This window comes from Rhodnius prolixus, unplaced genomic scaffold, assembly GCF_049639745.1.
Source record: "Rhodnius prolixus isolate KJV_2025 unplaced genomic scaffold, Rpr scaffold_3, whole genome shotgun sequence".
In the NCBI taxonomy this organism is placed as follows: Eukaryota; Metazoa; Arthropoda; class Insecta; order Hemiptera; family Reduviidae; genus Rhodnius; species Rhodnius prolixus.
Genome location: NW_027411603.1, coordinates 35101278 through 35115629, shown reverse-complemented (window position 1 = coordinate 35115629; position 14352 = coordinate 35101278). Strand labels below are relative to the sequence as shown.

The following is a 14352-nucleotide window of genomic DNA, read 5'->3' as shown; positions in this document are numbered from 1 at the left end:
TATTGGTGCAGGCAGAAGACGCCATTCTAGGTTAAGGAATCTTTGAGATTGGTTTTATTGCGTCACTAAATATTTATTTGGAGATATAACAGATATATTATAGTATCAATTAAGTAGGAATCACTAAGCCGCTGTTAATAATTTGTAACAATCATAATTGTATTTTGCCATTTATTTATACTACTATAAGACTATATGAATTCTTTTTGATTAAATTGAATTAATTTCTTTCTTTTAAATAGAAAAATTCAATTAAATGTATTTAACTAAAATAATTTTTTAAATTTCTCTTTCTCTTCTAGTTAAGTAAAATAATTGCCTAACCATGACGGTAGCAACATCAAGGACTAGCCTAAGACTTCTACTTAATCTGGGGCTCTTTGAAAATCTATTGATCCATCTTCGTGCTGCAGCGCTGGTGTATTTAGGGATAACTGGTTGAAGAGGAGTCATCGAATTTCAAGGTGTTATTAATTCTCCTCAAAGAATTGAAAACAACCTTGGCGACCAATATCGAGGTGGGTCCTATGCCTCACGGCACTGCAGCCAAAAGAGGCTTATTGTGCCTTCCCCCTTTAGATCTAGTAGACGAAACCTCCCTTACTAAAGAGGTTGAGGACTTTCCCTATTTAGTTCTTTTTGCGCTACTATCTCCTTTGTTCTCAAAGATCCAAAGGTTTCGAATAACCAGTGAGAGGCCGTTTCCACACCTCATCCTAACACAATCTGCACAACGGTTTCGAGCTAATAAGCCCCCACCTTGTACAGATGACTACGCTCTATGTGTACTGTGTAAATGTATTGGGGGTGTAACACAGTATATGTTGCTCATGTTCATGTTGTTAGGGCTGGGATTCCCGCAGGGACGCCAAGTGCCCTGCAGAAGTGGCTAATCCACTTCCCCCTACAATAACCAATAACTGAAACTTTGAACTTATTCCACAGAGCTACTGCACAGTTAAATAACAACTCGAAAGTTCTTAATACTTATATAATATAAAAAGTCTATACTTTACGAACGTACTGTAGTAGTTGATTCTTAGTGCCATAATAAATAGTAGTTTTTATTTTAAACCGGTAATGAAGGTCATCAAGAAAATAAACACTAAGCAGAGTGAGTCAAAGATGAACTACAAATCGGAACAGTTTTTTTCAAAACTCTTTCTCAATGAAAAAGGGACAACAACCATTCGGTAATGTAAAGTTCGTTTCAAATATTGCTTCTTTACGATACTCCTTGAGCCTCTTATTAAATTTCATATATATAAAAGCTTACTGTGAAGTTTCTTTTTTGAACTAGTGTTTTCTTCAATGGGACACCCTGTCATTGGTATGCGATATAACGAGATTAGTTGTTCTTTATTTCCGGTTTATTTACATGGCAGCCGTTGGAATGATGACTTCATATCTCTTTGTGAATTTTTGGGATCAGGTACTATTGGGAAAGTAATTCTGTTAGGAGATTTTAATGCCAGGATTGGCTGTTCACAGGATCTCCCCGAGGAAATAGCTCCCAGTAATCCCAATTGTTTACCAGTCAGAAAGTCTAAAGATGTTATTATAAACGCGAATGGTTCTAAATTTTTAGATTGGTGCAATGAGAATGACCTGATAATTTTAAATGGGCGTTTTTATCCTGAGGATGTAGAAGGAGAGTTCACTTTTGTAGGTCCCATGGGGAGCTCGGTGATTGACTTCTGCTGTGTTCCATATGATTGGTTGCCATTCATTGAGCGTTTTGCTGTTTTGAATGAAACTTACTCTGATCACCTGCCTGTCTCCTTTTCTATTAAATTTCACAAGGATATCACTAATAACTGTATCCCTCTTCTACCTCGTTTACTTTGGAAAGATAGTAGAAAGGATGTTTTCAGAGGAAATCTTGAAAAAGAAGTTGACTCCATCGCGCAGTTTCCATCTAATCCTCAAGAATACGCTGACGTACTGGTCGGTTGCATTAAAAAAGCTTGCCCCTCTTCATCCCTTCCTTCTTCGTCTACTTACATCGGTCGTTATCAAAAGAATGCGTGGTTTAATTACCGCTGTTTGAGAGCCAGGATTAAATCTTTTAGGTTGCTTAATTTGTTTCGAAAATCCAATTCGAAGATTGCTAAGGAAGCCTATCTTCAAGCTAAACAAGATTACGTGGAGATCTGTAATATTCAAAAAAAAGAATATTTTTCCTCTCTGTACGAAAAGTTTAAAGTTGTTTCTGATTCCAAAGAGTTCTGGTGTGCAGTTAACCTATTCCGAAGTAAGGTCTTTGTTCTTGGGAATGAAATAAACCTGACTGAGTTGGTGTCCCACTTCAGATCTCTCCTCAACCCACCTTTGCTCTCCTCTTTTTCTTACTGTGATCCTTACACCTATTCACCTATTCTGGACTCCCCTTTTTCCTTAGATGAACTCGCTCTGGTTATTTCGAACCTAAAATGTAATAAAGCCCCTGGCCCGGACCGCGTGGTCTATGAATTTTATAAGTATGCTCCTCCATCTTTTGTAGATATACTTTTATCTTTTTACAATTACATTTTTGAATTTGGCGATCTCCCTCCGTCTTTTGGAAGATCTCTGATTTTTCCCCTTTATAAGAAAGGAAATATAAACGATGTTTCCAATTATAGGGGTATTTCCTGCCTTGACACCATAGCAAAAATATTTACGTCTCTGTTGCTTCGTCGGTTAGATAATTTTGTGACCCAAAACAATTTGCTGAGTGAATTCCAAACTGGATTCAGACGTGGCCGCTCTGCGATAGATAACATATTTGTTTTGTTAAATTTAGTCCGCTTGAGGCTGTCGGAGAAAGGGCAGAAATTATTCTGCTTTTTCGTCGACTTTAAGTCGGCTTTTGACTCCATAGATCATTCTTCTCTATTTTTGAAATTATTTAACGTCGGTGTTTCTTCAAAATTTATGAAAATTCTCAAAAAACTTTACTCTTATTCATTATCATCGGTCCGAGGTCACGAGGGGAATTCAGATTATTTTCAAGTCGGTTCGGGAGTAAGGCAGGGCTGCCTCCTAAGCCCGATTCTGTTTTCTTTATTTGTGGATGATCTTCCAGATATCCTGGAAAGTGGGGTTTTGGTGGGTGACACAAAAATTAAGATCCTACTCTATGCCGATGACATTGTGTTATTGACGGATAATCCTTTAGCCCTGCAAAGAAATATTAAAATTTTGGAGGGTTATTGTGATCAGTGGAATCTCTCTGTGAACTTGGCCAAATCAAAAATAATGATCTTTCGGAACGGTGGAAGGTTGGCTTCTTCGGAGAAATGGTATTATCGGGGTCAAAGAATCGAGGTGGTGAACAGATACAAATACCTCGGCGTCATCCTAACTCCTCGCCTATCCTTTTCTGCCCACCTAGAAGAGAGAATCTCGGTAGCCAAACTTGGTTTAAATAGAGTGTGGCATAAGTTCATTTTGAATAAAAATGTCCCATTGGACGCTAAACTCCAAGTTTATAAAAGTGTTTCGCGTGTTGTGGTTTGCTATGGTGCCCAGGTCTGGGGTTTTCAGTGTTATGATTTATTAGAGAAATTTCAGAGATTCTTCATTAAGAAGTTATTTTCTCTTCCTTCTTCTACGCCAAATTACATGCTTACAATAGAATCAGGTCTGGAACCTTTTGAGACTTACACTTTATCTTTACACTTTAAATATGTTCTTAAAACTCTTTCTTTTCCTGATAACAGACTTACTAAAAAAATAGCTCTCCAAATTATCAATAAAAAACTTTTTTGGTTCAAGCATTGGCTCTCTTTGGCAAGGTTGTACTCTCATGGCTTTGAGGGTTGCCTCGCTGATCTTCCGAACTGGCGCAGTCAGCTTTTCTCTCTTGTTTCTGCGATCAGGGAATCTCTTTCCGAGCAGTCATTAAACAGAGCGGTTATGTCCGAACGTTTTCCTTTATATAGTATCTTAGTTCGTGAACATAAAGATTGCGTAACGGCCTCTTTTCATGACAAACTAAACATCCTTGACCTGCGTTGGTTTTTCAAGCTCCGAGGAGAGCTTCTGTATTTGAACCATAGGCCTTGGTTAGATAGAGACTTTGACGAAGAAAAGTGTTCTCTGTGTAATTATAATGTTCGCGAGGAGATTTACCACTTTCTGGGGGAATGTCCTCTACTATCTGAGTTTCGTCAAATTTATTTCAAAAAGGCTACTCTCTCCAGGGAGGAGATCATTGGGTTCTTGTCTGGCCAGGTCCAGCCTTGCCCGCTGCTACGCTATGCTCGCCATGCCTGGAGGGTCAGGTATCACTGGCTTTCTGACATTATTTAGAATAGACATAGGATAATTCTAGAATTTTTGAATTGTAATTTCTTTATTTATGTATTTATTTTATTTTTCCCTTCCTTATTTTTCTTTTTGAACAAACGTGTTTTTCTTTTTTGATTTTTCTTCTCAATAAGTTTAATGGTAGTAGATAATTTATTATTGTTTAAATTTATATTGTTTATTTGTTCTCTTTATTCACTTATTTTACTTATTATTTATTTATTTTTTCTTTAATTGTTCATGCTGAAACTCTGGCAGACGGCATTTGCCATTGCCTATATATTATGTTTTTTTTCCATAATTGTATTGTACAAGTCTTAAATAAAAATATATATATAAAAAAAAAAAAAAAAAAAAAAAATAGTTGATTCTTAGTGCCATAATAAATAGTAGTTTTTATTTTAAACCGGTAATGAAGGTCATCAAGAAAATAAACACTAAGCAGAGTGAGTCAAAGATGAACTACAAATCGGAACAGTTTTTTCAAAACTCTTTCTTAATGAAAAAGGGACAACAACCATTCGGTAATGTAAAGTTCGTTTCAAATATTGCTTCTTTACGATACTCCTTGAGCCTCTTATTAAATTTCATATATATAAAAGCTTACTGTGAAGTTTCTTTTTTGAACTAGTGTTTTTTAACACCCATTTTTTTTAAAAGTGTTTTAAGGAAGAGAACATAAAAATAACTAAATTACAAAAAGCAATTGATAATTTCTCAGTTGAACACAAAATTTCAAAATATTAATATTAATGAAGGACATAAGAGAATTTTTGCCCTCTATTTATTGTTGAATCGTAAAAATAAATAAATAAATAATAAAGGAAACATATTCATATATTTTAAGTTATTGACCTTTATTGAGTAAAGAAAATAAATTTGAATAAAAATAAATTAAAACTAGTATTAATTTAATACTAAAGCGGTTAATTTAGTAAAAGAAAAGTTGTACGCATTTTAAATGTAAACGAATGAATAGATTAGTTGCGTTGTTTCTTAACTTAATACTAAGTATATAATAAACAATGTTTGTGTTAGTGAATTTCGGTGTGTTTATATTTTACTTTGTCTATGTGTACAAATGTAATATGTGTAAACACAGATAATATGAGCAAAATGTGTGTACGTATGTGTGTAAGACACGTTGTGTTTGTAAAGTCAAGACAGAAAGCAATACCTACTAGCCCAGTTTCCATATTTGTCTTTACAGGTCCCACTATCGGCTTTCAAAACTCTACGGCCTTCACAAGGATACATAACGGTCTTTAAACTTTTATACCACTACGTCATTATATCTTTTGGTAGAACTATAGCTTAATGTACAATGGTCGTTAAAAAAAAAACAAACGCTGTTTGTATTTTTATAATTTTATATTAAATCAAATACACTGAAAAAAAGAGTATCGTTTAAAAACATATTTTGTTTTGTACTTATGCTTGACTTTACGTCACTTATAAGTTTGTTATACTGAGGGACTATTAGAACTTCAATTTCTTTTTGTTTTTATTTGAACACTTTTTGAAATTAAAGAAACTAGTCAATTAAATAAATTTAAACATCCATTTGTAGATTGAAAAATGACATTTCAATCTTAAGTTGTAGAATAGACTTCACTAAAGAATTATTATTTCTGACATATTTCTGACATATTTCAAGTTTCAATTAAATTTATTTATTTATGCGAATTTAGTTTTTTTTTTTTTTTAATTTAAATTTATTTTCAGAAAAATGAGATTATTTTTAGAAATTGGTCGGGAAAAGAATGCTGTTTAATACTTCTTTAAAACAAAGCACTGGTTAAGACTATATAAGACTATAAGAGCGCCTCGGACTCTTACAGTATTCTGTTCTCCTGACTCCAATAGAGGCTCGTGATTTATGGCTGAAATATTTTAGATGCAATAATCATCTTTACAAACATCCCTATATAAACGTCTGTCATTCTGACAGCTTCTTAATCAGCTTTTACGAATTGTTCATTACTTGCAGTAAAATTAAACGTTATTCGGATTTTTTTTATTGTTATTTATTTTATTATTTATTATTTTTAATAACTCATACGATTTACCTTCGGCTTTCTAGCGAGTTGTTAATAGTTTAATGAAGGTTAAGCGGACTGTGTATTGGAAAATTTGTCTAGTTATGTTTAATCCAATAGCTGTTTCTCAAGTAACCAACTGGGTTTTGTAAAATAAGTAAACGTTAAGGAAGGCTTAGTTTTAAAGGCAGGCTTTACATACAGATTAGGTGAGCGTAGACGCAGGCAATTAGCAAACATACTTTACTACAATGCTAGAGACCGGGAATCGAACCTACTAACCCAGCGTTTCCCAACCTGTGGTACGCGAGTTGCTGGTTGGTGGTACGCGAAAAATAACCAATAATGGCGGACATAAAAAAAAAAAAAAAAAAAAAATTAAATCACAAAAATACCATAGAAACGTTTTTTCCTATAATACATAAAAATTATTTTAATTAATAATATTATACAGTAAAGTTATTAATATGTACAGTAATAAGGTTAGTCTGCTTCAAGATATTCGAGAAAATATAATTGCTATTATTTTACGGGATTAAAATTTTCTTGCACGTAGTAATTTCCAAAACCCAAAAACACAAATGATAATTGGATTTCAAACCCCTTCTATAAAGAAAATTTAGAAAAAGCTTCATCATTGTGAATAAAAGATAAAGAAAATTAAATAGAATTATCATGTGACAGAACTTAAATGATAACTATGTAAAGATCTGCTTAAAGAGACTGATTGTAATGAGTAAGCTCTATCCAAGCAACATTAAATTTAATTGGTACTTACAGGTAGTTGAATGCTAAAAAGATATAATTTAGAAGATTAGGGCCCAAGTATAATAATCTAAAGAAGAACTTTGTAAATTAATTAATAATTTTGAAGAGAAAATTATGTACGCAATTTTTAATTATTTAAAAAAAGTTTTAAAACTAAGATCTTACTTTTTACTAAGTTTTGTAAAGTGAACAAGAACTTGAACTCCTTTGTTACAGATACATTGCATCTCTACACAAATAAAGATAATAATAATAAAATAACACACTCGGAATAAGAAATTTCACGAAATACAATCATTTTTACGAAGTTGGTACAATTTAGCATGATGTACTACCAAGTGGTACGCTAGCCAAAAAAGGTTGGGAAACGCTGCACTAACCAACAATTCGTACATCTTAGCTTTGCCTGGACTCGCCTCAAACCGCTCGGCTACAGTGGCGCCTCCATTTGTAATTTGTTATACAGTTTTCAGAAACTGTGTAATTACTCTATTGACCTGGATTTAGTTTTTACAAACTACCAAATTAGTTACTAATTCTAATCCGTATTTTAAAGTTACTTCTGTTCCAATAAATGTTTCTCAAACTGTAATTTGTTAAACAGCTTTTAGTAACTTTGTTCTTGCTCTTGTTAGTTTAACTTTAAAATTAAACACGCCATTAGAATAAACTCTATGAAACGATTCAAAATTATTTAAATAATGGGCATTTTCAATTAACGGAGTTGTTTAAGAATAGAATGAGAATTTTGTGCTTTCTGTCAATGTTTTTGTGGCTTTACTTTGATTATCGTATGTTAAGATACTGTATTGTTATTTGTAGGTATACGGAAGACATAATATTTGTTATACATAGGATCTATATTTCCGATGCCTTTTAACCTTTCCAATAATTCGTAGCATTAGAATTAGCTTTCAGAAAAAAATGTCCACTAAGTCTAGGGCAATTTTCTTATTTTGGTGTCTCTTTATAAAACAGATTATTCTCCATAAAAATTTGGTATAAAAATACATCTCTTTACCAATATTTTGCAATCAATTTCAACTGTTACAAAACATGGGTGTAAATTTATATTTTCTTTATCCTTTAAATTTATGAAATAATACAAAAACACAAAGTGACTTTGATAAAGTGTTTGCCGCAATGAATAAAAAAGGGTAAAAGGTTGAATGAATAGACGCGATATTATGTATATAAAAAGAATATAACAAATGCGTATTTGTAGGTGAATATAATAATAGATGGTTTGGCCTTATTCATATTGTAACACTTGAAACATGATACATACGTATTGTAAGTTTTATTTGTATAATTATATTGCGGTTAACCAATAAAAATGGCTAGCCAAGGCTTCAAACAAGGGAATCATCAGTGTTTTTTTTCTAAAACGTTTCATTTATCTTTTTATTAGTCTTATTTTTATTTTACGAAATTTAGATATAAATATAAATAAACTAACTTGTTTTTTATTCTTTGTATTGACCAAAGATAATAAATGAAAACATTGTACAGTGACTCCCATTAATATTGGGACAGTACATACAGAAGTTAAAAATTGACGAAAATTAAAAGTGGCACCCATTTATTCAAATCTTTATAAATTCATTTTATTTTATAATTACTATTAATTAAATAAAAACTATTTAAATAAGTACATAAAAATGTTTTGGTAGATTAAAAAAAATATATATAATAATAAGAGCAAATTCTACCTCTCATAAATATTGGGACACTATTATAATTTATAGTTTAACAAAGGTTTTGCCCGAATATTTATACAATTTGTAAATATATACCTTAAGCATATATTCAATATGAAATTAATAATTAAATTAGTTTATATAAATCAAGCCAGGTGTAACATGTCGCACAAAAATACAAATACAACGATTGAACAAAGAAATATTATAATTTCTTTGCACAAAGACAATAAAAAGTGTTAGAGAGACAGAAAAACTGATCGGACCTAAAACATCTACTGCGTGGAACATCATTCAGCGTTACCAAAAAGAAAAAAGAATTGTTTCAACCCCACAAAAAAGGCCGTCCTCAACTGCTCTCTGAGAGAGAGCAGCAGAGAGCAGCGTTATATATTAAAAGAATTAAAAAAGATCACCGACTTAGTGCTCCAAAACTTCAATGTGAAATTTTTGACATGTTCAGTGAGCAAAAAAGGAGCATAGAGATTGCTAAGAAAACTCGACTATCATGGTAGAGTAGCCTGGAAGAATCCTTTTGTCAGTAAGATAAATAGTGTTAAGAGAGTGAAATTTGCCGAAAAATATTCCAATGTAAATAGTGACTTTTGGAATGATATAAATTTAATGTTTTCCAGTCAGATGGAAGGGTTATGGGCTGGAGGAAAGCGAATGCTGAACTCGAAAAGAAGAATTTACAGCCAACTTTAAAGGGTTTTAAAGCTGCACCTCCGGGTGGAGGTGGGTCAGTTCTGGTTTGGGGCTGGATGTCCGCATCAGGATTTGGAGAATTAGTGTTTATTGATGGAATGATGCACAAAATGGTTTATAGTAATATATTAAAATATAATTTGAAAAAAGTGCCCAAACATTTGGTATTTTAGGGTCTTCTAAATTCTACCAAGATAACGACCCCAAACCTACGGCTTGGGTGATACGTCAGTGACTGTTATACAATTGCCCAAAAGTATTCCAAACCTCTCCGCAGTCACCGGATCTTAATCCCATTGAACATTTATGGCAATATTTAGCCAGTGCTTTAAGAAAAACGAATAATATCTAACAAAAATGAATTAAAACGATGTTTCCTGGAAGAATGGGAAAAAAACACCACCTGAATTAACCAAAAACTTGTTTCACCTATACCTGATCGTTAGAGGGCTATTGTAAGTCAAAAAGCAATTATTAAATTATTACCAACCAATTATTAAATAGTAGGAGATTTTAAATATTGAACATTTAAACTCTAGCACTTCTGGTGTCCCAATATTTTTGAGAGCCTTATTTCACACTTTTTCAAAAAGTGCTACCTAACAGTTTGGAATTTCATCGATTTATACTTATATATAATTTCTACAAATGTTGCTAATGTAATTTAAAAAAAAAAAAAATTCCAAACTTTTGTATGTTGTTTTCATTTTCCTTTTAAATCATTTTGTAATAGGTGTCCCAATATTAATGGGAGTCACTGCATATTAATCAAGCAGGCAACAGTCTCGGGCATATTGAATCACAAATGGACCTCTCTAACTACAGAACTTTTCGAAGTAAAACAAAAAATTAAATAAAAAAGTGAATTCACAACATAAAACAAAGTGATATTATCCAAGTATATTAATAATATCTTATATCGCCTGGTGTATCATTAGGACGTTGATTTTATTTTTATAAATTTATTCTGATCAAATCTTAAATTTCAAATAACTGCTTAATACTTTTAGTTGCAACAATTGAATGATATAAGTAGATATTTATACTTAAATCTACTTATCTACATATACTTAGAGAAATGTTGACTATAACAGTGTATAAATTTAGGAGAAAATAAAGGTTAAAGTTTTCACAGTATTGCAATACCCTAAATTTCAAAACTCAATATCACGCTCCACAGCCATCAAATCATAATGAAACCAAACACAAATGTAGACAATACTGGTGCCTAAATACGAATAAAATATAAACCCAAACGGTGCATTAGTTTAGGAGAAAATAGAGATTAAAGTTTTGAAAGTTTTGCAATACCCGAAATTTCAAATCTCAATATCTCGCTCCACAACCATCAAATCATAATGAAACCAAACACAAATGTAGACAATACTGGTGCCTATATACGAATAAAATATAAACCCAAACGGTTTATTAGTTTAGGAGAAAATAGAGCTTAAAGTTTACACAGTATTATAATACCCTGAATTTCAAATCACAATATCTCGCTCCACAGCCATCAAATCATAATGAAACCATACCCAAATGTAGACAATACTGGTGCCTAAATACGAATAAAATATAAACCCAAACGGTGCATTAGTTTAGGAGAAAATAGAGATTAAAGTTTTGAAAGTTTTGCAATACCCGAAATTTCAAATCTCAATATCTCGCTCCACAACCATCAAATCATAATGAAACCAAACACAAATGTAGACAATACTGGTGCCTATATACGAATAAAATATAAACCCAAACGGTTTATTAGTTTAGGAGAAAATAGAGCTTAAAGTTTACACAGTATTATAATACCCTGAATTTCAAATCACAATATCTCGCTCCACAGCCATCAAATCATAATGAAACCATACCCAAATGTAGACAATACTGGTGCCTACATACAAATAAAATATAAACCCAAACGGTGCATTAGTTTAGGAGAAAATAGAGCTTAAAGTTTTCACAGTTTTGCAATACCCGCAATTTCAAATCTCAATATCTCGCTCCACAACCATTAAATCTTAATGAAACCAAACACAAATGTAGACAATACTGGTATCTATATACGAATATAAACCCAAACGGTTTATTAGTTTAGGAGAAAATAGAGGTTAAAGTTTTCAGAGTTTTGCAATACCCTAAATTTCAAATCTCAATATCTCGCTCCACAGCCATCAAATCTTAATGAAACCAAACACAATTGTAGACAATATTGGTGCCTATATACGAATAAAATATAAACACAAACGGTGTATTAGTTTAGGAGAAAATAGAGGCTAAATTTATCGCAGTTTTGCAATACCCTAAATTTCAAATCTCAAAATCTCGCTCTACAGCCATCAAATAATAATGAAACTACACACAAATGTAGACAATACTGATGCCTATATACGAATAAAATATAAAGCCAAACGGGAGTTGAGGTCTACTCAACCATAGAATAAGCGCGATATCTCCGGTACCCGATAGTTCCTTTTGAGGCTAAACTAATCGCTAAAGAATTTCCGCCCGGATGTTGGTAAGGAATCTCCCGGTGTGTTGTCCGAATACCGATATATTCATGGCAAACAATCCAGCCCCAACACTCTGGAAAATCATGGAATCTTTCATGGACTCTAGAAAACTCAAGTCCATTAATCTTTTTCTTTGAGTCTAATAATTGCAAGTAAAGAAATAATGAAAATAAATCATTACAAAAACAGTTATAATGTATTCTATCGAATTCCCTTTCAAATTTATTAACATTACGTACAAATTACCTTAGAAATTTATGTGTGATGTAAAATTTTTTTTTCTTTTCTTTAGAATTTAGAATTTCTTAATTTATAAGTAATTTTACACATAAAATGATTATGTAACATTTTAAAACACATGTAAATCCTTATCTCCTATCAGAATCAAAGGATTAAAATTCATACACTGCTGCTTAAATGCAATTTCAATTTGTTATTCAGAATAGGTAAGCTAAAGAAAACAAGATTCTAAAGTCTACAATACTTGTAGCTTGTCGTTGTTGTTTGTTGGTTATGGAAGGAATATTAGTCATTTACTGACAGGTTTGGTTAAAAATATCTCAACCAACTATTATTATGTACTGTAATTATGATTATGTACTATGAAATCATTGGAGTAAATATTTTATTTAAAATAATTATTTCATTTAATAAATTGCTATAAAAATGAATTCAAACTTGCGTATTATTTAATATTTTGTTTTTTAAATAAATTACTGGTATTTCTGACACTTGGGTGGAAATTCCCTGACTTCCCGTGAGGGAAAAATAAAAGTTCCATAGTTTCCTAGGAAATTTGAGGACTAAGTTTCCAAAATTGTTGCAAAGAAAAGTGTAAATATTGTACTGGCCTTTTCAGTTATCCTTACAAAGTTCTTTACACCAAGTATAAGCACCCAGGTCGTCTGTAAACTGAAATGAGTCTTTAAAAAGCCTTCTTTTTTTTTGTTTCAACAAAGTTCCTAAATTTCAAGGAGAGGCGATTTTGCTTAGTGAAATTTGTTTGTTAAATGTTGTCATGGAAACGGAACACCTTTCAGTCAAGATGAGGTTGCATTAGGCTGGAAACATAGTGGCGCGGCGAGCAAAGCGGCGATGATAGCTGCTTCAAATCAAAGAGAGCGACGAGCAGCGAGCAATGATTCGCATGCACATAGTGACGAGTTTAGTCGCGTTCTCCTTTTGACAAAACAAGATGGAGGAACTATTTTTATATGAAAATTCTTCGTTGAAACTTTGATATTTGCAGCAGCTTAGTAATAGGAGCTGCTGTGTACATGACATAAATAAGTTTAGAAATGAACTTGGTGAATTTCATCACTTGTACCAACAACTTCGGGAGCATCCTGGCAAGTTTCATGCGTATTTTCGAATGTCTATATCAACATTTGATTACATACTAGTCCAGTGTAACCCCATTAATCAAAATCAAATATTGTTTTTGAGTAATACAGCTCATAACATGAGTTAGGCACAATATAGAAAAATTAACTATGTAGGTTATTAACTAAATACAAATCTGTGTAACCCCATTAATCCTAGTAGTCACTTTAAGATAAGAATATCAAAATAAATAAAAATAAAATAGAAATATATGCAGATAAAAAGAAATTAGACAATTAAAAAAACACAATAATTTTATTAAATCACTAGACCATGATTTGTCGTAAATTAATGTTGTTCATCTGAAAAACTGGAGTAGTACGACGCTACAGAAGAAGGATTGGAGAATTCGTCCTGATCAGAAGTAGTAGGACGTGAAAATGTAATTTAATTTTGCCTAGTATTTAGATGAAAGTTAGCATTAAGGGATTGAGAACCAAATTAAATGTAGCAAAAATTACCTGAATTCTCCATTAACTACTAATTGTTAATTAATTTAAACTATTAATTATTAAAAACTATTGTAGCTTCACAAATACTATGGCCCCACAGAGGTTTCTTTAAACAAACAACCAATAATGTATCAATATCCATAACCTTTGAAAAATAACCTTTACAAATTGAGAGCGAAGAAATCAAACATGTCATAACGCTTCGCTCCACTCTATAGAGATAGCGTTGCTCTATCTTCGCTCTGCTCGCCACTATGCGCGGTCCCATATGTTAACTTGTGTTTGATTTCGCCGCTTTGCTCTTCGCTATCATCGCCGCTTTGCTCGCCGCTCCACTATGTTTCCAGCCTTAATTTAACCAAGAGAACGTCTGAATTAATCAAATTGTGTTTCAATAATGGATAAAGCTTCATAGTTTAATGGATATTAAAGTATATTCAATTACAACGTAATTTTACAAATTTCCCATGTTTATTGCCGAAAAATAAGAATCAGAGGCCTC

The 14352-nt window shown here is 32.2% G+C and overlaps 1 long non-coding RNA gene across 1 annotated transcript in view; it reads right to left on the bottom strand.

The window, feature by feature from the left end:
- The window catches only part of LOC141452123 (uncharacterized), a 36542-nt gene extending 24177 nt beyond the window's left edge, over positions 1–12365 (bottom strand). Inside the window, exon 1 of the long non-coding RNA XR_012457241.1 lies at positions 12262–12365. This is a non-coding gene — a long non-coding RNA (uncharacterized lncRNA). The remainder of the gene's footprint in view (positions 1–12261) is intronic.
- Between the last annotated feature and the right edge of the window lie 1987 nt (positions 12366–14352).